This window comes from Pristiophorus japonicus, chromosome 14 (genome assembly GCF_044704955.1).
Source record: "Pristiophorus japonicus isolate sPriJap1 chromosome 14, sPriJap1.hap1, whole genome shotgun sequence".
NCBI classification, from domain to species: Eukaryota; Metazoa; Chordata; class Chondrichthyes; family Pristiophoridae; genus Pristiophorus; species Pristiophorus japonicus.
In genome coordinates, this window is record NC_091990.1 from 57,313,497 (window position 1) to 57,326,925 (window position 13,429).

Consider the following 13,429-nt stretch of genomic DNA (forward strand, 5'->3'; position numbering starts at 1 on the left):
ATAAGAGGCCGCCCATTTAAAACTGAGATGAGGAGGAATGTCTTCTCTCAGAGGATTGTAAATCTGTGGAATTCGCTGTCTAAGAGAGCTGTGGAAGCTGGGACATTGAATAAATTTAAGACAGAGATAGACAGTTTCTTAACTGATAAGGGAATAAGGGGTTATGGGGAGCGAGCAGGGAAGTGGACCTGAGTCCATGATCGGATCATCCATGATCGTATTAGATGGCGGAACAGGCTCGAGGGACCATAAGGCCTACTCCTGCTCCTATTTCTTATGTTCCACATTAGTATGAGTTCTCAGGTGACAGATTAGATCAATGCGAGATCTACAGACTCTGCCACAGGTGGGGCAGATGGTGTTTGGAGGGACGGGTGGGTGGGGTGCTTGGTTTGTCGTGCGCTCCTTCCGATGGTTGTACTTGGCTTCCGCGTGCTCCTGACGAAGAGACTCGACATGGTCGGCACCTTCTCGGATGCTTCTCCACTTTGAGTGGTCTTGGGCCAGGGATTCCTAGGTGTCAGTGGGGATGTTGCATATTTTCAAGGAGGTATTGAAGGTGTCCTTGAAGTGTTTCCTCTGCCCACCTGGGGCTCGTTTGCTGTGTTGGAGCTCCGAGTAGAGCGCTTGTTTTGGAGTCTAGTGTCGGGCATGTGGACAATGTGGCCCGTCCATCGGAGCTGGTCGAGTGTGGTCAATGCTTCGATGCTGGGGATGTTGGCCTGAGAAAGAACACTGACGTTGGTGCGCCTATCCTGTCAATGGATTTGCAGGATTTTGCAGAGGCAGCGTTGGTGGTACTTCTCCAGTGTTTTGAGGTGCCTGCTGTACATAGTCCATGTCTCTGAGGTATATAGGAGGGCGGTTATCACTACTGCTCTGTAGACCATGAGCTTGGTGCTGGGTTTGAGATCCTGATCTTCGAACGCTCTCTTCCTCAGGCGACCAAAGGCTGCACTGGTACACTGAAGGCGGTGTTGGACTTCGTCATCGATGTCTGTCCTTGTTGACAGTGGGCTCCCGAGGTATGGGAAAAGGTGCACATTGTCCAAGGTCTCATCATGGATCTTGATAATCGGGGGGCAGTAGTGTGTGGCGGGGGCAGGTTGGTAGCGAACCTTTGTCTTACGGATGTTTAATGTAAGGCCCAGACTCTCATATGCTTCGGTGAAGGTGTCGACAATGGTTTGGAGTTCGACCTCTGAGTGTGCACAATCGCAAGCGTCGTCTGCGTACTGTAATTCAATAATAGAGCTTGGAATGACCTTGGATCTGGCATAGAGGTGGCAGAGGTTGAACAATTTCCCATTTGTCCTGTAGTTAAGCTCCACTCCAGCAGGGAGCTTGTTGAGAGTGAGATGGTGCATTGCAGCGAAGAAGAATGAGAAGAGCGTTGATGCGATGACACAGACTTGCTTGACACCAGTCTGCACTTGTATTGGGTCTGTGGTGGATCCGTTGGTAAGGATCAGGGCTTGCATGTCATTATGAAGCAGGCGGAGGATGGTGACAAATTTTTGAGGGCATCCAAAATTGAGACGGACACTCCATAATCCCTTACAGTTGTCAGAGTCGAAGGCCTTTGTGAGGTCAAAGAAGGCCATGTCCAGAGGTTGATGCTGCTCTCTACATTGTGATATTACTTCTCTGAACACCTTGCCGATTGGTCTCACCAGTTATCTGCACCGTTTTTTTAGCGTGCGCCGTTTTTTTTGGCTTAAATTAAAATAACCAAGTTTCCCCAAAGTTTCTGCACCAGCATAACTCAGTTAGTTACGATTTTTTTAGGTTAGTTTTTTTTTGCATCATGAGGGCGTAACCTGATGTCTGCACCAGTTTTTCCACATTTAAGCAAGTTTGGCCAAGTTAAAGTTCTCCTAGGACGGCGTATGTGACCACTCCCAAAAACCCTTCTGGGCATTTAAGAAAAAACGAATTGAAGGCATGAGAAGCCTTGCACAATGCAGTAGCTTCAAAAGAAGCCGGGGGCGGAGGGGACAGGGGTGTTTGCCGAGCCCTTGTGTCTGCGCGAGGGAGTGATTCTGTCGGCCAACCCTTGAGCCCGGTGAGGAGATGGTCGATCGGTGGTGGGGTGGTACTTTGAAAAAAATCTAAAATTAAAGAATTGCATTCGACTTCGTTACCTCAAATGCCCTCATTGAATGCGGAGCTTCCCATTCTAAGCAAGCCTATTGCGCATGCGAGAACCAAGGTGTGGTCCATACTAGGGCGTCGACCTTAAGGAGATAGAGAGAGGAGAGAAGCTTTAACTTTGTTCTGCTGTATTGAGCTTTTTGCAAAGGTACAATTTAATTATGGGGGCAATACTGATAATGCCATACCTCGTGCAAGCATTCTGCATGATGGTGCTGCGGAGGAGACGACTGATTCAACATCATCGCATGAAGAACCTCAGACACATAGGATGATGGGCAGGAGGCTTTACTTACATCGGGTATATTGAGACAGGCATTCGTACCTGCACCTGAGTGATGCAGACTATGTGAGAAGGCTGCGTTTCCGCAAAGAAGTTGTAACCGAGATCTGTGAGTTAGTAAAAGCAGACCTGCACCCTAGAAGCATCAGGAGGACTGCTTTGTCAGTTGAAGTGAAGGTTACAGCTGCACTTTCATTCTATGCATCTAGATCATCTCAGGCCACAACGTTGGTATGTGTGCATCATTTCTCAACATGCAACACATATCTGCATTCACTAGGTGACCGCTGCACTATATGCCCAGAGGAATGACGACATAAAGTTCTCCATGACCACCCAGGCAATGCGTGAAAGGGTTGTAGGTTTCTCCAGGATTACTGGTTTCCCAAAGGTACAGGGCTGCATTGATTGTATCAAGGTTGCCTTGCAAGCCTTTGGAGGTTTCCGAGATGTACAGGAACAGAAAAGATTCCATTAATGTGCAGCTCGTGTGTGACGACATGCATCACATCATGTCAGTTGATGCAAGATACCCTGGGAGTGCCCATGATGCATTCATCCTACACGAGAGCGCTGTATCTGCCATGTTTCAGCAGCAGCCAGAAAGGCAGAGCTAGCTAGTGGGAGACAAAGGGTACGGCCTCGCCACCTGGCTCATGAAGCCCCTACGCATAACCCGGACGGAAGCTGACCGGGAATACAACATGTCGCACATTGTGACACGCAGCATAATGGAAAGGACCATTGGCATCTTGAAACAGTGTTTCCGATGCCTGGACCATTCCGGAGGCTAATTGAGATACTCCCCTGAGATTGTCAGTCAGTTCACTGTTGTGTGCTGCATGCTGCATAACTTAGCCATCATGAGGAAGCAACAGCTGGTAGTAGAAGACCCACCTGAGGTGAGAGTGGCTGATGATAAGGAGGAATATGCAGATGAGGAGGAGGAGGAGGATGAGGAAGCCATGCAACTACCTGAACCCAGAGCATGATGGCGGAGGAGGGCGGGCCATCGTGCCCCTTTAACGATTGCTCAAGCCTTGCACCAGCAGCTCATCTGTGAACGCTTTGCTGCCTGAAGGCTCAGCGGCAACTATTCCACATGGACCATGTTTACTGTTTGGACCTGTTCCATAATGTTGTGTTGTGTTAATGGAACAAATATTGGAAATGATTCTTCTTCAGCTCAAAAAGTTGTGTTAATGGAACAAATAATGGAACTAATTCAGTTATAATTTAAAATATATTTTATTCAAAAGTTTAACACTTGTTTGTACATAACTTTAATAAAAATATTCTTGTATCAAACTTTCAAGTTTTTAGTTAAGATCACTTCCAAACTTTAAGATCACTTACAAACTTTTAAACTTGTAAATTTACATAACTTACAAAAAACTTTTAATTTGAGAACAGTTACAACAGTAACAACAATAATAATAACAACAACAGCAGCAAAGAAAGACTGCACCCATCTCTCCTCCATCTTATTCTAAGACCGCCTGCTGCGCTTGGTCTTGGTGACTCCACCCCTGCCCGCAGGTGGTGGCGCAGTGTTTCTCGGATTGGTACCGAGCTTATTCTTTCGAACATCTCGGGTAATGCACACTTCTTGATGGGGGTGCGTGGGCAGGCGGTAATGTGGAAGGCCCGGATTGGGCCTCTTCAGAGGCTGGTCTGGGGATTGGAGTGGGAGTCGCAGTTGATTCTGTCAATGGGCTCGGGGTCTGGGTATGTTCCCTTATTGCAGCAGTTAAATCTGACATTCCTTCCCTCATGTGCCCTGACAATGTCTCAACTACCTGCAACATTCCCTCCCTCATGTTCACCGACAGTTTATCAGCTATCTGCGACAGTCCCTCCCTCATGTGCCTGGACAGTGTTCCCATTTCTTGTGAGAGTGTTGTTATTTCTCCCGACAATCCTGATACCTCATCACTACCCCACCGATGGTGTCCAGGAGTGATCGTGTAAGGTCAATGCTCTCTGCACTCATTGCTATCATCTGAACCACATCCGTTAGACCCTGCACCTCAGGAGAGTGCTATCGAGCTCTCCTTGCCCTCCTCACCCTGGGTGTGGCTTGCTGCATCCCACTGGAATCCCCAGCCTTGGACTGTGAGAAACCATGGCATGTCCCAACACTCATACCACTCAGGAAAGGGCCTGGCACCTCAATGGGCAGCACCTGCCCCTTCTCCAGAGTGAGTACAAGAGTGGGGGCTTCATCCATCCCCTCCCCCTCCCCTCCCCCTCACCTCCATGCTCTTGGTCTGGAAGGTGGGATTGGAAGATGTTCTCCTCTTCAGGCTCGTCTGCATCTGAATCTTCTTCTGCATTGGCTTCAGCCTCATCAGGGTTGGCCTCAAGTTCTGCAAAATGTAACAGAACAGACAAATGGTTAGCAGCAGAAGAGGGGGCAGGGTGGGTGGTATGAGTAGGCTCACACAGTGCAGGCAGCAGGCTCATTTGAAGAACCACGATGAATGACAGCACATTGCATCAACCAAAGCGTATTTGATGGAGACATTCCCATGAATCGTAGCATGGTTAGCCCACGCCAGTACTTAACATTTCACAAAGGCAGACTATGTAATTTCCAGGACTTACCCTCTCCCTCACGTGTGGGCCCAGCTTCTGCAGTGGTGGTTGCTTTTCTCCAGCAGGACCCACCTCATTCAGTGGCTGCAGATTTGCCGGGCCTCCTCCTGTTAGAGTTCTCTCTCTTTTGTTGTGGGCCACATTCCTCTGCAAAGATGAAAATATAACTTTTTAGAGAGGGTGTTTTTCTGCTGGGTGGGACATACAGATGATCACATTTACAATTGCAATCCCAGTGAATAAATGAAAATATTACTTATACTAACTGCTTGACCAAGGTCTTGCCACTTCTTTTTACACTGGCCTCCAGACCTCGGGGTGGTCACCATTGCACAGTAATCTTCTGCAAGTTGGTTCCAGCGTTTCTTCATTTATTTTGGTGAAACTTTCATGTGACCTCTGCTGGTGTCCAGCTGGTGCCACCTGCCCTCAATTATAGTAACCAGTGCCTCCACTTCGTCCTGTGAGAAATCTTTGGTCCGTGAGCTGCGTTGCATATTGCAGCTCTGATTTTTCCACTGAGAATTAAAGTTCTCACCCACAACTGGCTCTTTAAAAGTGGCCAAATGCAGACTGGGAGGTGTACTGGGCATACGCGACCATACCAGTTACGTACAAAACGTCATTTTTTTTTCGGCATGTGCAGAAGGAGGGGCCTCTTTTTTTCAGCGCAGACATTAGGCTCCACCCCCCCAAAGCTAAAGGACAGGCTGCGCAGCGCCAATTTCAAAAATTACAACGGGAAACTTTAAAGATTTTTTTGGTGTAGTCGGCCCCAAAAGAAACAGGCATAGCTCTTCAAATCCGGTAAAAAACGGCATTGGGGAAAATTGAGTGCCATAAAATTAGAATCTAACCCTGGCCAGATGAGTTTTCCGGGCTGTGGGAAACCCGGTCACTAAAGGGAGGCGAGGACTACTGGATCCAGGAGGTAAGTGCCTTTCCACTTACCTGCCGGATCAAGTTTACCCGTTTCACCTACCCCGACCCTTCCAAACTTCTCCCACCTGACTCTTCCGATCTCCCCTCCGACCTTTCTGATCTTCCCCCACCGACTCGTCGGATCTCTCCTCTGACCCTTCTGATCTCTCATCCAATCCTTCCGATCACCGCCCCTCCGACCCTACCAAATCCCCCCCCACCCACCACCGACCCTTCTGATCTTTCCCCATCGACTCTGCTGATCTCCCTCACGAGGCCTCCAATCCCCTCCACCACGACCCTTCCGATTTCAGTCCGACATTTCCGATCTCCCTCCCAGCCCTTCCGATCTCCCCCACTGACCCTTTCGATCTCTACCTCTCCCGACTCTTCCGATCTCCCTCTCCCGAGGCCCCCAATCTCCCCATGCCGACCTGAGGCCCCCGATCTCCCCTCCCCCTCCTGAGGCCCCAATCACCACTTCCCCCTCCTGGGGCCTCCGATCCCTCCCTCCTCTCCACTCCCCAGCTGTGGCCTGGGGCTGAAGGCCTACCCGCCCGACAGCCAGCCAGCCTCTCAATCTGGCAGGCACGGGGCGGGCATGGGGTGGAAACATTGAAAAATGCTAGTCAGACCTCGCTGTTGAATTCGTTAAATTATACCCGTTCTACCTCAAAACAAGGTATTGGTGTGAGGCCACACCTGGAATACTGCCTGCAGTTTTGGTTTCCATATTTACGAAAGGATATACTTGCTTTGAAGACAGTTCAGAGAAGGTTCAATAGGTTGATTTCGGGGATGAGGGGGTTGACTTATGAGGAAAGGTTGAGTAGGCTGGGGCTGTACTAATTGGAATTCAGAAGAATGAGAGGTGATCTTATCGAAATATTTATGAGGGGACTTGACAAGGTGGTTTCAGAGAGGATGTTTCCACTGATGGGGGAGACTATAACTAGAGGGCATGATCTTAGAATAAGGGGCCGCCCATTTAAAACTGAGATGAGGAGGAATTTCTTCTCTCAGAGGGTTGTAAATCGGTGGAATTCGCTGCCTCAGAGAGCTGTGGAAGCTGGGACATTGAATACATTTAAGACAGAAATAGACAGTTTCTTAAATGATAAGGGGATAAGGGGTTATGAGGAGCGGGCAGGGAAGTGGAGCTGAGTCCATGATCAGTTCAGCCATGATCTTATTGAATGATGCAGCAGACTCGAGGGGCCATATGGCTTACTCCTGTTCCTATTTCTTATGTTCTTATACTCCATCCCCTTTGCAATAAAGACCAAGATACCATTGGCCTTCCTGATCACTTGCTGTACCTGCATACTATCCTTTTGTGTTTCATGCACAAGTACCCCCAGGTCTCGCTGTACTGCGGTACTTTGCAATCTTTCTCCATTTAAATAATAACTTGCTCTTTGAATTTTTTCTGCCAAAGTGCATGACCTCACACTTTCTAACATTATACTCCATCTGTCAAATTTTTGCCCACTCACTTAGTCTGTCTATATCCTTTTGCAGATCTTTTGTGTCCTCCTCACACATTGCTTTTCCTTCCATCTTTGTATCGTCAGCAAACTTGGTTATGTTACACTCAGTCCCTTCTTCCAAGTTATTAGTCGAGATTGTAAATAATTGGGGTCCTAGCATTGATCCCTGCGGCACCTCACTAGTTACTGGTTGCCAGCAGAGAATGAACCATTTATCCCGACTCTGTTTTCTGTGCATTAGCCAATCCTCTATCCATGCTAATATATTACCCCCAACCCCGTGAATTTTCATCTTGTGCAGTAACCTTTTATGTGACACCTTGTCAAATGCCTTCTGGAAGTCCAAATACACCACATCCACTGGTTCCCCTTTATCCACCCTGTTCGTTATTTCCTCAAAGAACTCCAGCAAATTTGTCAAACATGACTTCCTTTTTATAAATCCATGCTGACTTTGCCTGACTGAATTTTGCTTTTCCAAATGTCCTGCTACTGCTTCTTTAATAATGGACTCCAACATTTTCCCAACCAGAGATGTTAGGTTAACTGGTCTATAGTTTCCTGCTTTTTGTCTGCCTTCTTTTTTAAATAGAGGCGTTACATTTGCAGTTTTCCAATCTGCTGGGACCTCCCCAGAATCCAGGGAATATCTTAGAGAAAAGTTTTTTCCCAGTTTTTAAAAAGTTTTTAAAATTATTGTTAAAAATAAATGTAACGTAGTGGGCAGGGTTTTTAAAAAATAATATTGAGTTTTTAAAATGTAATTTAATTATATTTTTGTATGTTTTTAAACTCTTACGCCTGTAACAGTAGGCTATGCACCTGCTTTTATCAGCCACAAGACTTTTGAGGACATTTGCTGGGCAAGATATGGGTAAATACTGCAATCTTGCCCATGCAAATGTCCTCGCTCCCAAGATGCGGAGGATCTGTTAAGCTCCAGCTTGACAGATTGGAAAAGTTGGTTTTCAGCGCATGTGCATTGTGCGCTGAAAACCGGCTTTTGCGATGCCTTCCCAGGTCCGTAGACACTCCGTACCGACCTGGGGTGGCTGGGATTTCCAGTAAGTTGTTGTTGTAAGGTGGTCATTTTGGAATCAGAACGCCAAGCAACCTGGCACCATGGTTACCTATAGAAGTATATGTATATATTTTTTTAAAACAAGATTTTCTAAAATTACTTACCCAGTAGCTGTAAAATACTAAAGATGGACATTGAATGGATATATTTATTTGAAGAAGCCTCTGCTCGGCCCAAGTTATATATTTTGTTGGACCTGACTGGTGAGAGCTGCTTAGTTATATTGGTGCTTCCAAAGAGAAGTAATCCTCTAAAGAGCAAGAACATGGTAAATGGATTAAAATGTGGAGAAATGTGAAGTTATCCACTTTGGTAGGAAAATAGATAAGTAGAGTATTTTTTAAATGGTGAGAGATTGGGAAACGTTGGTGTTCAGAGAGACCTATGTGTCATTGTACATGAATCACTGAATGTTAACATACAAATACAGCAAGCAATTAAGAAAGCAAATGCTATGTTGGCCTTTATTACAAGAGGATTTGAGTACAAAAGTAAAGAAGACATCGTACAGCAATTATATAGGGCCCTGGTGAGACCACACCTGCAGTACTTTGTACAGTTTTGGTCTCCTTACCTAAGGAAGGATATTCTTGCCATAGAGGGAGTGCAACGTAGGTTCACCAGACTGATTCCTGGAGTGGGGAGATTGTCCTATGAGGAGAGATTGAGAAGACTAGACCGATATTCTCTCGAGTTTAGAAGAATGAGAGGTGATCTCATTGAAACATACAAAATTCTTACAGGGCTAGACAGGGTAGATGCAGGGAGGATGTTTCCCCTGGCTGGGGAGTTTAGAACCAGGGGTCACAGTCTCAGAATAAGGGGTCGGTCATTTAGAACTGAGATGAGGAGAAACTTTTCACTCAGAGGGTGGTGAATCTTTGGAATTCTCTACCCCAGACGGCTGTGGAGGCTCAGTCTTTGAGTATATTTAAGACAGAGATCGATAGATTTTTGGATATTAAGGGAATCAAGGGATATGGGGACAGTGCAGGCAAGTGGAGTTGAGATAGAAGATCAGCCAGGATCTCATTGCATGGCGGAGCTGGCTAGAAGGGCCAAATGGTCTACTCCTGCTTCTAATTATTATGTTCTAAAGAGAATCTTAACCCTCAAGGATAATGCAATGTGAAAGAGGAGCCACTTTCTCCAAACGATCAGATTTTGCTACGTAAATAGAACAGTACTTGGTGATGTGTGTCAGAACAGCCGGAACAGACATGAGGGGTTCAAATGTCACCATAAAATCTAAAAATCAATCCTGAAGAATTTCTAAATATCATCGAAACGTCGAGATTATTTTATAAGTTCGAACTTCTTCATTGCGATTTTATTTTTAACATAATGCGTGCTATTTAGTTTGCCTGCACCGTGATTTTGGGGAGGTTGTTTTGGTTTTCAGCGGGCCCTGAGGGTGAGAGTGAAGGTTAGACGTTCTGTGTGATCACATGGTTTATGCCGTATAAAGCAGGGTATTGAGATTCACTGTGTGGCTGCTCACTATGATTTATTCTGCTCGGTGTAAAGAATACCTCTTCGCTGTAACTTATATTGCGATCTCTTGGGAATGTGGGCAGTCCTGTGACACGCGGGGGAGCAGTGGCAGGTGGGTTGCCAACTCTGGTTGGGTGCGTTCCTGGAGTTTTCATCACATGACCTCTCGTCTCCAATAGCCCCGACCCCACTGGTCGCCCGACACGTCCATCCTCGCGGCAGAGTGGACAGACTTTTCCTTACCTGATTGGATGATTCTTGACTGTTAGTCAAACAGCCTTTTTTTCAATCACTAATATTTTGATAACTAACAAACAAAACTGTTCAAAGAAAACTCGAACAAACACAATATTATATTTCAATGGCCCGATGATTTTTCTCCTGGCTTGTTTGCAGCAGTGCCCTGGAGATGAACCATTAATTACTGGGGACCCCAGGACAATGCTGTAGGTTTGCCAATCCTAGATGGCAGGTGGATCCAACTCTGCCTCCACCGATTGAGCTCAAGATTAGAGCTGTGCTGTCTCGGAGGTGTCAAGGCCAGGCACTTGCCTATAGGGGAAGGAAAAGCCGGAGAGAGCATTGCTTCTCGTCTTCTCTTGTACCTCCGAGCAGTTGAGTTAGATCAGCGTTGACACAGGCCTGATGCCCGTGAAGAGCGCGAATGGCTGGCTAGTGGCAATGACAATGTCCCTGGGGATTTGTACCAGGCACAATTGGAGTGCGGCTCCTGGAGAGATGAGAGGACAAACACTGAGGAAATTTGGACTTACCCTCAAAGATTAAAAAAAACGAAAGAAATTCCTTCAACACTCGGGATGAGCAATGTTGTGTTCATACTCAATTTGTTACAGCTCACATGACGGGCATTCGGACCCTGCGGGAGCTATTCACAGTTGCTGTACTCATGCTGGTCCATGCAGGTTTGGGAATCCATTTTGGGTTACATTTCTCCTGGCTCAGTTTGCCAGTCATTTCCGTGTACACAACTAGGAAGTCTCCCATCTTATTTCATGCTTGTGTCACTTGATGCTGTCTGATTTCAGTTATTTACATCATAAAGGCAATGATTGTCCTTCCTATGATCTGATCTCAGTGTAACAGTCATTAATCTCCCCTGGGAGTCACAGTAAGTAGTTTTGTTTTTTAGATAATTTTCACGCAGAAAAGAGTTGTTTCAACAAACTGCGTTTGGCTGCATTAAATGTTGCGAAACTGTAACACGACCTCAAAGCCCTGGTGACTTTCTAAACGACTGAACTGGTTTATGATTACCATCCAAACTTGTCCCAATGGATTGCCTTACACCTTATAGCCCAGCGCGGAGTTTATGACACTGTATAACCCATGCTGACAGATTGCCCTATTGATAGACAGTGAGAGCAAAGAGGGGAGAAAGAGAGACTGCGTAATAACTCACTTGTGCTCTCGTAGCTTCTTATAAAGGAGACGGTGTATCTGCCACCTTCCAAAACATGTCATTTATTAGATGTCGGATCATTTGTAATTTGATACAATAGAATAATAACCCATGTAAATAACCCTTTGTTATTTTTGCTCCCTGTGGCCTGGTGGTGCATTGGGCCAGCTTTCACCTCTGTGTACTGAGTTCCAGACCAACCCAGAGTGATGAGATGAAAGGCTCAACTGTGTGCAAGTTAGAATAGCCCCTATGAAATGAGATTGGTCTCAATCCCCTTTCCTCCAGGGACATGGGCTCACAGCAAAAAACAACCTTTCACTGGTTCAAAATTGTGAATATTGTTCAAAACTTCTGCAGAATGGCTTGTGTCGGAAATTTAAAAAGTCACTCTAGTGTAGTAGGAGGCGCTCTTTAATGTAGGGCCAGTGCAGAGGGAGCGTTACTCTGTACCTAATCCAATGCTGTACCTGCCCTGGGAGTGTTTGATGGGACAGTGTCGGGGGAGCTTTACTCTGTATCTAACCCCGTGTTGTACCTGCCCTGGGAGTGTTTGATGGGACAGTGTAGAGGGAGCTTTACTCTGTATCTAACCCCGTGCTGTACCTGCCCTGGGAGTGTTTGATGGGACAGTGTAGGGGGAGCTTTACTCTGTATCTAACTCCGTGTTGTACCTGCCCTGGGAGCGTTTGATGGGACAGTGTAGAGGGAGCTTTACTCTGTATCTAACCCCGTGTTGTACCTGCCCTGAGAGTGTTTGATGGGACAGTGTAGAGGGAGCTTTACTCTGTATCTAACCCCGTGTTGTACCTGCCCTGAGAGTGTTTGATGGGACAGTGTAGAGGGAGCTTTACTCTGTATCTAACCCCGTGTTGTACCTGTCCTGGGAGTGTTTGATGGACAGTGTAGAGGGAGCTTTACTCTGTATCTAACCCCGTGCTGTACCTGCCCTGGGAGTGTTTGATGGGACAGTGTAGAGGGAGCTCTACTCTGTATCTAACCCCGTGTTGTACCTGCCCTGGGAGTGTTTGATGGGACAGTGTAGAGGGAGCTTTACTCTGTATCTAACCCATGCTGTACCTGTCCTGGGAGTGTTTGATGGACAGTGTAGAGGGAGCTTTACTCTGTATCTAACCCCGTGCTGTACCTGCCCTGGGAGTGTTTGATGGGACAGTGTAGAGGGAGCTTTACTCTGTATCTAACCCCGTGCTGTACCTGCCCTGGGAGTGTTTGATGGGACAGTGTAGAGGGAGCTTTACTCTGTATCCCCAAGGATCTATCCTTGGCCCCTTCCTTTTTCTCATTTACATGTTGCCCCTTGGCAACATCATCCGAAAACACATCAGTTTCCACGTGTACACTGATGACACCCAGCTCTATCTCACCACCACCTCTCTTAACCCCTCTTCTGCCTAGGATTTGTCCCGCTGCTTGTCCTGGATGAGCAGAAATTTCCTCCGATTAAATGTCGAAGACTGAAGTCATTGTCCTCGGTCCCCGCCACAAACTCTGATGCCTAGCCACCGCCTCCATCCCTGGTCACTATCTGGGGCTGAACAAGACCATTCGCAATCTTGGCGTTTTATTTGATCCTGAGCTGAGATTCCCACCCATATACTCTCCGTCACCAAGATCGCCTACTTCCACTTCCGTAACATCGCCGACTCTGCCCTTGCCTTAGCTCATCTGCTGCAGAAACCCTCAGCATGCCTTTGTTACCCCCAGACATGACTATTCCAAAGCTCTACTGGCCAGCCTCCTATCTTGCACGCTTTGTAAACTTGAGCTCATCCATAACTCTGCTGCCTGTATCCTAACTCGCATCAGGTCCCTTTCACCCATCACCCCTGTGCTCGCTGATCTACACTGGCTCCCGGTCCGGCAACGCCTCATTTAAAAATTCTTACCCTTGTTTTAAAATTCCTCCAAGACCTCACCCTTCCCTCTCTCTGTAACTTTCTCTAGCCCTACAACCCTCCTATTTCTCA

General features: G+C 46.8%; 1 long non-coding RNA gene across 4 annotated transcripts in view; it reads left to right on the forward strand.

Moving 5' to 3' along the window:
- The first annotated feature begins 11,013 nt into the window (after nucleotides 1–11,013).
- LOC139279919 (uncharacterized) overlaps nucleotides 11,014–13,429 on the forward strand; it is a 74,974-nt gene continuing 72,558 nt past the window's right edge. For all 4 annotated transcript variants that reach the window (XR_011596548.1, XR_011596549.1, XR_011596551.1 and 1 more), the window contains exon 1: nucleotides 11,014–11,150. This is a non-coding gene — a long non-coding RNA (uncharacterized lncRNA). The remainder of the gene's footprint in view (nucleotides 11,151–13,429) is intronic.